Below are 12,112 nucleotides of genomic sequence, written 5' to 3' on the forward strand. Positions count from 1 at the left end.
AAATGATACTAAATTCCAGGGTAAGATTGTAGATGTGATGCAATTTTGCATACACTTCCATGTTAAATAGTTGTGTGAAATTACCTTGCTGTTGTTTTTTAGAAGATTTTATAGGATTCAAGATTTCTAAATGAATAAAGACTTTAGTTTGTCAGTTTAGTTGTTTTTTTTTTTTTTTTATTAATTAACGGTTATTATGATTATTTTGTAGCCTTAATTATCATTACAAGAAGGTATGTCTGCCTCTTTTGGCAGAAGGTTCACTATGTTTCTGTGGCAGAGCCACAGAATTGGTTAAACTGCTCAATTTTCTTGCACTTGGATGTTTCTGATCTTTTCTTTCATCACCTTTTCTTGTAAATTAAGCTATACCATGTTTTCTTTTGATCTATACAAACAGCTAAATATTCGGATAATTCTCATATTTACTGTGCGGAGCTCAGCTGTGAGGCAGCCGCTAGCAACCCATTGAACAAGGACTAATCAATTTCATAATTTATTTTATTGGTTTGGTTATCTTGCATTTCACTACATAGACTGATTTACTATTTAAAGTTATATAATGACAGGAATTCACAACTTACATAAAGAAAATTTGATTCTTACTTCACGGTCTGTCTAAAATTCCTGTTAAATAAGGATGTCCAATGTTACACAAAGTGCTCGTGAAGGACTGTAAGGATTACATGCAAAGGAAATATATCAATAAAAAAATTAATCCTCAGGAGGCAGTGAGAGCCAGCGGCCACTTTGGTCTGGGAAGCTGGGTGCTGGGAGGGCACTAGGGCTGGTGATGCCCACCCAGACAGCCACCATCCTGCCGGGTCTGAGCGCAGGGGACAGAGCTAAGGGCCAGCAGCAAGACCATCAACAGCCCTGACATTTTTAGAGGGCAATGAGCCAGGGCAGGGTCCATGCAGCAAGGACCCTTCAGGAAGAGACAGATGTGGAGTCTGGAGGCTGGCATTGCTGAATGGCACTAGGGCGTTGCTGAAGTAGTGGTAATGGCACTAGTTTGAATTGGAGCCTTGGGATCAGGGCAGGGAGGAACCCTGGAGAGTCTAGGCAGGAGGGTCCTCTGGATCCTTCCTAACAATAAAAAAAAAAGAAAAAAATTATTTTCTTACTTTTCTCACTGAAAAATGGGAGCAAGCACATTCTGCAATACATTTGAGGAAAGAGACTTTTTTAGTGCAAAATTAAATGCAGCTTTTTCAGACGTGTGTCTGATGTTCAGTCACCCATGTGTATGTTTCACTGATTCTTGGATCATTACAAAAATAATCCATTTGCCCTACCTTTGGCTAGGGGTACATTCCAGAGGGAGATTTAGTTTCCTCATGGTGGAAAATAGCTTTTCATTCTAAATTGAGCTCAGTTTGAAAATAGGTTTCCTTGGGCAAGCTAATGGAAACCTTTCTGAGGAAAAGTTCCTTTTCTGCCAAGGCAGAAGCTGTCCGGGTTTTGTCTGAACCCATAAACAATTGCAAAGATCATTTAAAGGGATGGATTAGGCTGCTAGTTTGGGTCATGGCTGCAGGTCTTTAACTGGGCCCCAGCTTGCAATATGAGTTTAGTTTGGGCTAGATGTGGGGGAGAGACAAAGTGTGCAGTTGAATAGGGAGAACCAAAGGAAAGGGTGAGCTGTGTGATGTTTTTCTGGGCCACATTGTAGTCTGGGCCATGTCTGTAGGTCCTTGGCAAAGACAGAATCAAAATATATGTTAATGACTAAGGTGTGTTCCAGTTTTATTTGTGCTGTCAAGAAGTTGCTAAAACAAGGCAAGGTGACAAAAAGACCTCTTCTTTCCTGAATAGTGTGCCCTTGCAGGGAGGCCTTAGCTGAGACTAAATCCAAGGCCAAGACTAAAACTGGGAATATGGTTAGAGATAAAAATCAGACCTTCAGTGGGAGGTGGGTGTCAAAGAAGCAGACAGTTACCCTGAAGATAGGTTTCTCCCCAAAGGGTTTTTAACTGGGCCATGGCTGAGTCCCTGGCTAGTGATCAGTTCGAGGGCTAAAGTGACATTCAGGCTTAGGGTTGAAAAAGAGTGAAGATCCAGATGAGGAGGGACTACAAAGGAAAAGACAGAAACCTCTCAGTGGCTAGTACTGAGTACTACTGAGAGGTTTCTCTCATGAAAACTATTTTCTCCATGTCATTTGTGAGGGTCCCTTCCTAAGGCTCAAACAAGGCCAAAAGCTTGTCATTTAGAGATGAATTTGAAAAAAAGACAAATCCTGGAACATCATTTGAAGGGCTCCAAAACAGATCCTTCATGCAGGACTGCAAAGTGTCTGCCAAAGGAAGGAGTATACTGATGGAAGAGTTTCCCTTTGAGATACTTTTTTTTTTGGTACAAAGTTGAAGGTTGTTGGCTAAGGGTGATCTGAGTCCGACCTTTGTGAATAAGGTTATGGTGGGTATGGGAGAGAGACAACCAGTAAGGGTGATCTGAGTCCGACCTTTGTGAATAAGGTTATGGTGGGTATGGGAGAGAGACAACCAGTAGAGTTTAAATTGGGATTGGAGTATCAAATGGAAAGGGTAAATTGCAGAAGAGAAAAAGAAAGAAAATTCTCCCCTGGAAACTTTTTCATCTTGGTTACAATAGGTATTTGGTCTCAATCTTGTTTCGGAAGTTTTACAAAGCCTTTTAATTGATTACATTGTGGTTTTGTAAGTGTAATCTCAATTTCATCTATTCTTTAGATATGTGAGTTCCCTGAGTTTCCTTAATTCATGTAGGATATGATTTTCCTTAATTTAATCTTGGAGTCCTAAATAAATAAACAAAAATGCTGACAACTGCTGTGGTAGTGGAATCTTGATGACTGCCTGTTTATTTTATTACCAACAGGAAATACTTAATCTGCCTTTGAAACATTTTAAAAGTCCCTTTTCAGTGCTGATGATTTAGAGATCTTGTCACAGTAAGGCTCTCTGTACCTACAAATACCTGTCTTAAAGAAATCTTTATGACTGAAATATTGAGGTATACAGTAGTATCAAAATTTCATAAAAAAAGCCCTGGAGGAAAGCTAGCAGATTTAGATAATACAGCCTAATATTCTCAAAGTACCCTCTCTCTTGCAGAATATAGGTGCCATGATGAAAGATCAGTGGTTATTTTATATTATACAATTAGGTGTAAATCAGTGGTCCATCATGCTAGGCGTAGATGAATTGGTAATGTTTTCCTCTTTTTTCTTAATAAACGTGCTTATACAAACCCTCAATGCTACATGCTTTTATAGAGCCACACTCAGAAGCTAAAGTGTCTATACTCTTAAACCAAAGTAAAACAACATTCCCTTTTACTGTAACTCTATTGGCTAATCAGAAGACACAATGGTCTGTATTACAAAGGAAATAATAGGATTATACAAACAATTCAGGATATTAGCCACCTCAGCTATAATGACCCTTAGCTATAGATAATGTTTTGATTAGCAAAACATTTTCCTGCCTTTGTGTTGCTTTGACTCAAATGTACAATTAGGTCAACATCTTGTTAACTACCTCCACCTGTGTCAAATCTGGAGTGATTTTCCTTAACAAGTGGGTTCATTACAGCAGGAAAAATGAAAGATGATCAGGCCCAGATACGCATGTTAGTAATATAAAAAAGTCCAAAATAAAAACTTTCAGAATATGTAGATTTTGGGTAACATGAATGCTTACCGTACCATATCATCTCAGTATTATGCAGGTAGGTTTTCATCACTCTGTTGGACATTGCTTAACAGAGACAACCAAGATGAGCTGTCACTGATAAAGAAAAAAGACAGAATTCACTGTGAAGGCTTTTTGGTGCATTTTATACAATACTTGTTACACAGCTTTTCAATCAAATGCAGGCACTGAAACCAGTACAACAAACCACTGATCTGTATTTCTGAATTTGAATCAGTACAAAAGAATCCCTTGTCCTTAAACACATGTACATCATGAATACACAGTGTCCTCAGCAACAGTAAATAATGATCAATCTCTTTTGTGATTGAAACTCTACTGGATTAAAGATCAATCTGCTGACTAATTTCATTGTTTTCCCCCCTCAAAACTAAGAATGACCAATATATTCCTCCTGTCCTGTGACACATAGTTTAGCCTGCCTCTATACTGCATGATACTCTGAGCAGAATATGTTTAACTGTGATGTGCAGTGTAATTCATATACTTTTTAAAGCAGTCTTCTGATACTGCACCCACACTTTTTTTGCTTGGGTTTTTTTTGGTTTTTTTTGGGTTTTGTTTTGTTTTGTTTGTTTCCTTTTCTCCTCTTTCATTTCAGAAAATATTATTCTGGATGTTAGGCAAAGGCTTTCAACCTCAGCAAGGCAAAACAAATAGTAGGACTTCTAGAACCCTAAACAGATCATGGTGGCCATAAAGATGTTTTTTCTTCATTCCAAGTTCAAGACAGTTTGGTTTTAGGAGATATGGTGGAACATGAGGTGAATGTAAATGTACTCTTTGAGGTGAAAACACCCTTCTCTTAGCTGTAAGAAGAAATCTGTCACTTGTTGATTCAGCCATTACTGATACATGAACTGCTCTTATATGTGAGGGAGTTGGCTGGGACTCTGCCAGTGTCAGAGTAAGTGCTAGATTTGTTCATGTTTGTGTATCTGCCTTGACTTCAAAGTGTAAGCAGTGCAAAATAGAGAACTTCATGAATTTACGTAATTTTTCCCTTCATGTCACACGATTAGCACTCCTACACATTCCCTGTAGCTGTACTTTGGGAATCACAAATATTTTTGCAGTGTTTTTCCCAGAACTAAGCATATATAATTGTATAATAAGCATTAGAGAGAGTCTTACATATAAAAACACAGACAACATCAGCTGAATTTTAAATTCTGCTTCATTTCAATCTATTAGTCACTCATGAATTGAGTGAGGAATAGAAATAAAGAACTAATATTGCTAGGATTAATAACTGGGTATTTTTAAACAGATGACCTTAAATATGTCCTGGTTCCTTAAGGTGGCTGTTTGGGTAACGTGGCTTCTGGTTGCAGTTGTTTCCAGATGTACAAAGAACAGGGATTTTGTGAATCTGATGAAGCTTTCGAAACACATCAAGAAGAATGTATTTCTTTGATGCAGTGATTACCTGTGATATATTTAGAAAATGTCAAAGATGTAATTTTATTAGCAGTGCAAAATGTAGAGTACCTTCCAAGTGGTCTAGTCTTCTGGTTACTTAGAGGTTTCCTATTGAAAAGGAGACAGGACCATATAGAAAGGACATGGTTTGAACTGAAGATTATAAGGATTCTGTTTGCCTCCCTGTAAATGGGTCAGTAATTATAAAATCCTTTGGCAACATGAAGTAACCAAGAAAAAATTGAGTAAATCATTTTTACTGTACTCAGAGGTCATGAGGAGCTTTAAACATACAAGTGGTGCAGGCTCAGACCTTTAACATTTAAAATCTACACCTATAAAATGGAGAAATTCTTACGTTTTGGATTAATTTTAAAGCAAGTTCATCTCTCACTCTTTAAAGGATGTATTTTAACATGTGTTCCAGTGAGATATATGAAATCTCACATATTTATTTTAAGCCCAACTTATTTAAATTCCTTCAGCTACTCCTGTAAATAGAAATTGCCTTTTTTAGACTAAAACTTTTAGGTAAATTTTAGAAAAGCAAGGAAGGTTATACAAAAGAGAATGAATATGTCTTTTATATATGCACATTGAATTATCTCACTAAATTTAATTTTCCTTTCAATTTTTATCCTGTCTTCCTAAAACCAGGTTTTTTTGTGGTGTGTTTTTTAGTGTTTATATTTGTTTGGGTTTTTTTTTTTTTTTTGATAGAAAATTCAAGTACAGCATACATTTGCAGCCATGGACAGGATTTATAGTGTTCCATGAAGATCAGTTCCTCAAAAATGAGTGCAGGAGAGACAGGATTTTTTTTTCAAGTCTAAGAAGAGGATAATGGTATGCTTTTCCAAACTACCGCTTCTATGGGAAAGCATAAAAAACTGCTCTAGAGACGCATGAGGATTACAGATGCAGCAGTTGCAATCAGAATGATACAGAAGTTCTGTGCACAAAGTTATTATTTACTTCAGTAAAGCCACAACAGTAAAACAGTGTAGTTTGATATTTAGGGAAACTTTATAATACTGTATACTAATTAATACTTTTCAAAGATGACAAGATGTTGTAGCATCCATTCTCAAAAAGTGGATTCTTAGGGGCAAGTCATAGACAGAGCAAGCAGGCAATGATCTCTTTTTGAATAGTCTCCCAGCTTTCAACATTTGCTACACAGCGAACTTTTGAGTTAGAGATTTAGTAGTTAGAAAACATTAATTCTTCTGATGTGAACTTTTACAATGATTGTTTGAAGGCAAATTTTCAGCCTCCACAAAGTTCTTTTGACAAGGAGTCACCTAGCCCATATTTAAGGTCTTCGCGGTTTTATAAGTAGTTCTCATCTTCCTTTTTTACTATTTAAACTGATTTTGTAGTTTTAAGATGAGTGCATAAACTAGTCTGGAGTCTTTGTAGGGGAAAAAGGCAAAACCAAAACATAAACCAAAATGAAACCAATGTTTTCAAAGGCAATATATATCCCCCTCTCTCACATGGATAGTATACACCTTTGCTTGTGGTAAACAATGGCAATATCAGTAGGGAGCTGACTAGTTTCTCATTATTTCAAGCTGCTGTCATGGGAAAAAGGAAATTTCAAGATCCAGGTAAATATATCTCAGACCAGGGTGCTAAATGCAGATATCTAACCAAATGACTACTGAGGGTCTCTTCCTCAGGTACTTCACTTATACAGTTGTCAGCAGGTATTAGGATGTATTAGGATATATTAAATCTCTTATATATGCATGTAGATATAAGCAGATAAGATTTTGATGCCTTCAAAATCACTAAATATATCCCCATTTCCTTTAGAGGGAAGTTGAAATATTGCTTTATGGGTGACTCAAGTGTACCTGGGCAAGTAGGGTGTTTAAATTAAGATATCTGATTTAACCCTCTCAGGTTTTTTTCAGACTCAATGTTTGTGAAAGAGGAAGAAGGATCTCAACTCTACACAGCTGAGCTATCAGTAGTGCTATCAGTGAATGATTTTTACATATTACATTAATAATTTTTAAAATTATTTTGATGAATAAAAATAGAAGGAACTGCAGTTCTTTAATTTTTAGGAAGAGCAAAAATTTCATTTTTTCTGTAAAATATTGCTCTAGATCAGGTGGTGATGGAGAACCTGTAACAGATGTTCCTTGATGCTGTCTATGCAATTCTCATAACCAATTTTTACTTGTCACTGAAGAATGGAGTGCTAAAAATACATAATTAATATGTACACCTTTAGAAATGGTTTTACACACGTGCTTTGTGTTTTCTGGCAATATAAATTATGCCACTGACATTCACTGAATGTTATGAGCAAGTGAAATCTTCAAAGCTTCTTTTTAAAACTGTATTTCCAATCAGTTTGTGGAGGATCTGGATTTTAAAGAGATGGTTCCCTCATTTATTGATTATATATTTATTTTAATGTCTATACTTTTCCCCTTCCATGTGAACTAAATTAAAATATAGCTCAAGGGATTTTTTTTAGACATTCCAAAAACTTCACCTTTAGTCAGAGGCCAAGTGTAACAAATCATGGCTATTTACACACAGCTTATGGGGTCATCAGTAGGGATCAGTTGTAGGTAAATTTCAGTCTCTACTGCTGAAATTAAAGAAACTATTTAATCATTCCAGGCAAAAAAAGAATGGTGGAATTTGCTCTACATTTGTGTGCTGTGGTTCATTATAAAATAGCTTTCAGAACTTGAGTGTCAATATGCCAGACACTTGAGACTAACATTTCTGATGCAAGATGTATAATGACTCATATAAATGACGGCCTGGTACTTATGATAGTGTTTCTCTAATGGCACACACTGATCAGATTAACACCTATTCTTAAAAATGATTGCACACTGCATAGCCAAATATGCATTTCTTCTTTCTCTGGGGGAAGGAAAAAAAAATCAAATGATATAAGCATTCTCATAAGAACCTATGGGTTTTGAGAAGAATAGATTCCTTGGTTAAAATAATAAACACTAACATACCCCAGTATAATAGGGCAGGAAGAGTACCTGCCTGGAAAGTCATAGATACTTCCTCATAGATGTGGTGACCAAATCAAACCCACAGTTTAGGTCTTGCAGTAACTTTCCAAGCAATCACTCTGCTTGACCTGCATTTTTGCATAGTGAAATAGTTCCATCAGGAAGAATAGGGGGATGTCCCTTCAACAGCCAATCCATGAGAGATGTTGTCTGAGATACAAAGGATCCTTGTTCAGATCTCTACTCTGGATTAATGGAAAGGAAGACTTGTTGCCCACACACCAGCCAAATGCCCTTTGCTATGGGTCATTTTTAAGTGAATAAGAGCAGTGTGACTTTAATGGCTTTGCATTTCACGCTGTCAAAGTTTTACCTCAGTGCAGACTAAAAACAAATCTTAATTTTTTTAATTTCTCATGCATGAAAATTAATTTCCTACTTTTAAAGATCCCTTTTTTCCCCCCTTGGGCAATAACTATCAGGGTGATGATTCCCAGTTAAGTCTCCATTCAAAACTATAATAAAGTACCTGGTAATGCAGTATCCAGGAGAGCCTAACAGTAAGCATGGCATCAGACATGAGAACTGGAGATGTGAGGCATGAGGACTAAAATCTAGTCTAGCAATTGGTTTTTAAGTTTATTACCAGTAGTTAATAAAAATCAAAGTTAAGAATATTCCTGTGATTTTAGTTTGCTGCCATTCACAAATATTTGTTAAAAGATTGCAAATGAGGCAGCTGAGTTACAAGTCTGAATGAGGCAGAAAATTCAGAAGGTAGTAAGTATGAATGATGAGTTTTGTGCCACTGTTTTCCCCTTAAAATGCAGAAGTTTAACTGCTATAATAAAGAAAGAATAAAATGGCCATGGAGTAGTGGAGTGGGTAGAAAGAGAGACCAAAAAAGGGGATTAGAAAGAATACAAATTGCATTCTAGAAACAAGAGCCTCAGACTTCTGAGTTGGGTTAGAAATACTGGGTACAGTTTTGAGGCTGAACCTAAATGGCATTCGTCAACTAGAATCAAGCTGTAGCATGTTATGGCTATCTCTAATTTAGCTAGTTAGCTTCTAGTTTGCTTTATAGTAAAGATATGTACTGTGATATGGCTAGGAGGGGGAAATCCCACTTTTCTTACTTTGAAAATGGGACTTTTGGACTATCTTCTAATAAAAATTACTCAGAGGGAATCCATATCATTCTGCTGATCAGTAAGAGGATGAGTCCTTCAGTGAACACTTTTAGTTATGGGCTCCACTGACCACCTGCAGTTAAGTTTGGGGGTAAGAAAAAAAGAGGAACATTGGTCCTTTCAGCTCAATTTGCAAGTGAGCTGTTTTTAAAGGAGTTTTGAAGACAGAATGCTGTCAGTACTGAATAAACTGGCTTAGTGTTCTTTCAAAATAAAAACTAAAAGCAGGATTTTTAAGTACCAGGAATTAGCATTGCAAGACTTGCTTCAACGTTGCTGTTTATCTGGGGGTTGATACTGCAACTTTGAAATTAATAGAATTTTGTTCATTTAACTAAATGGAAGTGAACTGGGCTCTCAGGGATTCTCAAATCCCCACAGAATGTCTGTTCTTCAGAAAAGTCAGATATCACAACAGCCAAAACCTCAATTGCAAATTTAACATCCACTGTATTTAAGGAAAAAAAGTACAAACCTTACAGCATAGAACTTCATCCAAAGGTAAGCATATTATGCAGTTCTCAGCATCATCAATATTCAAGCAGCTCACTTCAGATCATCTATCCACATTAAATAAGTATTTATCTTAAACTCTAAGAGAAACTGCATTAAAGTATCATAGCAACATGTGAATACCTAACAATAACAACTATACTAACAATACCTAACAAAAACAACTCCTTGGAAATAAAGTATCAGATTAAAAAAACCCAGAAACCTATACTAGTTTTAGTACATACAAACTATAGCTTCATTAAAGCATGAAGTATTGCAACCTGTATTTTGGCAGATACAGAAAAATGCCAGGAAGAACATGTAAAACAACAAAAAAATAACTAAAAATTGTACCTAGAAGGAATTGTTTTCCTCTGAAAATGCCTGTAGCTTTTGAGAGAATGGTACTTAATTTTAGTCTGCCCCTTGAAGACTACACTATCTATTAGTAGAAAGCTGGTATTTAAGACAATATGCTATGTTTTAGTCTGTTGATTTTGATAAGATGATGGAAGGCATCTGTGCAGATCTCCTTCAGTACAGACAGCTGGAGAGCTCAGCTGTAAACAATAGAAAAAATTAATTTGCATGCACATGCAGGAATAGTTAAATAATTCAAAAACCTGTGAATGGCCTCTGAGTGTCAGTGTGTGCAGTACTGTAGGGAGCCAACATAAGAAATAGAAATTCAGTGTGACTTAGCTTTCCCTAAAAGAAGTGATTCAGGTTCACGCTTTTTTAGATATTTAAAATTACAACAGATTTTAGAGCATTAGGTGTATGAATGAAACACTTACATATAGGCTTGAATGAGAATAACTTAATTCCAGATGAAAAAATGTGGCAACTGAAGGCTGAAACCTATGCTTTTGCATTGTATGAGACTGATCAATGATAAAAAAAAAGAATTTTTGCAAAAAATATAGATTAATCATTAATTAATCACCCTTACTATTTTTAGCCCAACATTTTTAGGTCATGACCCTGATAATTTAAGTAACATGAATATATCAAATAGTAAAGACCTTATTCATAAGAAAGCTATAAATTTAGTGAGGTATACTGTAAGAAAAATTAGTACAAAAATACAATTTTAAATTAGGTTGTCAGTATCATTATTTATGCAGTATAATGTGGTCTGCATGAAAGGCAACTTAATCTGTACTTTGGAAATTACTAATGGCTCTCTATTGCTCTGCTCTGTTTATTACAGAAATGTCCCTAAGCAGTTTGAATGGCCTGGCTCTAAAGCTTCAGCTAGCCTCAGGTGAAAGTATGTGTAAACAGAAATAGAATTCAAGTTATTTTCAAACATTATATGGAGCATTTTCAGGCCACATGCAAGTACTGTGTCTGGCTACAGAACTCCTTAAAAGAAAAAAAGCACATTATAGCCTTATAAAGTGTAAGAAGTATTTTGCTTCCGAAATGTTTAAGCACATGAACTTCAGTTGTATATAGATGTATAGACACAGAGAGATACACAGATAGAGATAAATGTATACATACATGTGTATACACATGCATACATGCCTTCCCCAGGTAAGCATTTGGTTTGATAATGCAGTGTATTTCATATCACAGCAGTATTTTTATATATGCATATAACTATAGAGCATTTGCTTGTACAAAATCAATACTGACAGCGTAAACAAAACCTAATGTTATAAATTCACGTTTCTAATCCATACATAAGTAACAGAGTGCAGTTAGATCTATAATGTAGGCCTACCCAGCACACTCACATGGAAAGTTTGTTCAAAAAGAGATGGAAATGAGGAAGTAGGAATGGTGACTATGAAGAGGCTATTCATGCTATTGGAAAATTTAGGGCAATTATATTTAAAAAAAGAATTTTCTTGGATTTTTTTTTGAAGTAAGGCATATATTTGAACTGTTTGACATTGACCATATTGTGTCTTGGTTGCAATATAATTTAGTTGTACTTAGTTTAAAATAGCTCTGCCACAAGATGTTCCATTTTTTTGTGTATTAGTGCTGTTTATACTAAACTAAAAGAGAAGTGCAAAATTTAAAACTATAAAAATGCTTTATGCAAAGACACCGCAGGGCATCTTTTTATGGAAAGTTATTGAGAATTATCTATGAGAAGAAACCACAGAGACAAAAATCATGATATTTTTTTCAAATGAAAATTTCAAAATAGCGATCAGATCAGCGTGTGGTATCCAATCACACCATTAGAGTTACTATTTTTATGCTAAAAGAAACAGTAGTTTATTTGCCTGCAAAGCCTACAAATACTCTGCTGTTAATTACCATAAATACTAATTATGTGCCC

The 12,112-nt window shown here is 35.7% G+C and overlaps 1 long non-coding RNA gene across 1 annotated transcript; it reads right to left on the reverse strand.

The window, feature by feature from the left end:
* Positions 1-483: 483 nt before the first annotated feature.
* Positions 484-10,297, reverse strand: LOC135449768 (uncharacterized). The gene is made up of 3 exons (XR_010440844.1): positions 10,165-10,297; positions 3,692-3,773; positions 484-1,089 (listed from the first exon to the last, which is right to left on the reverse strand). It is a non-coding gene; the product is annotated as an uncharacterized LOC135449768 (long non-coding RNA).
* Between the last annotated feature and the right edge of the window lie 1,815 nt (positions 10,298-12,112).

This window comes from Zonotrichia leucophrys, chromosome 1 (genome assembly GCF_028769735.1).
Source record: "Zonotrichia leucophrys gambelii isolate GWCS_2022_RI chromosome 1, RI_Zleu_2.0, whole genome shotgun sequence".
Taxonomy (NCBI): Eukaryota; Metazoa; Chordata; class Aves; order Passeriformes; family Passerellidae; genus Zonotrichia; species Zonotrichia leucophrys.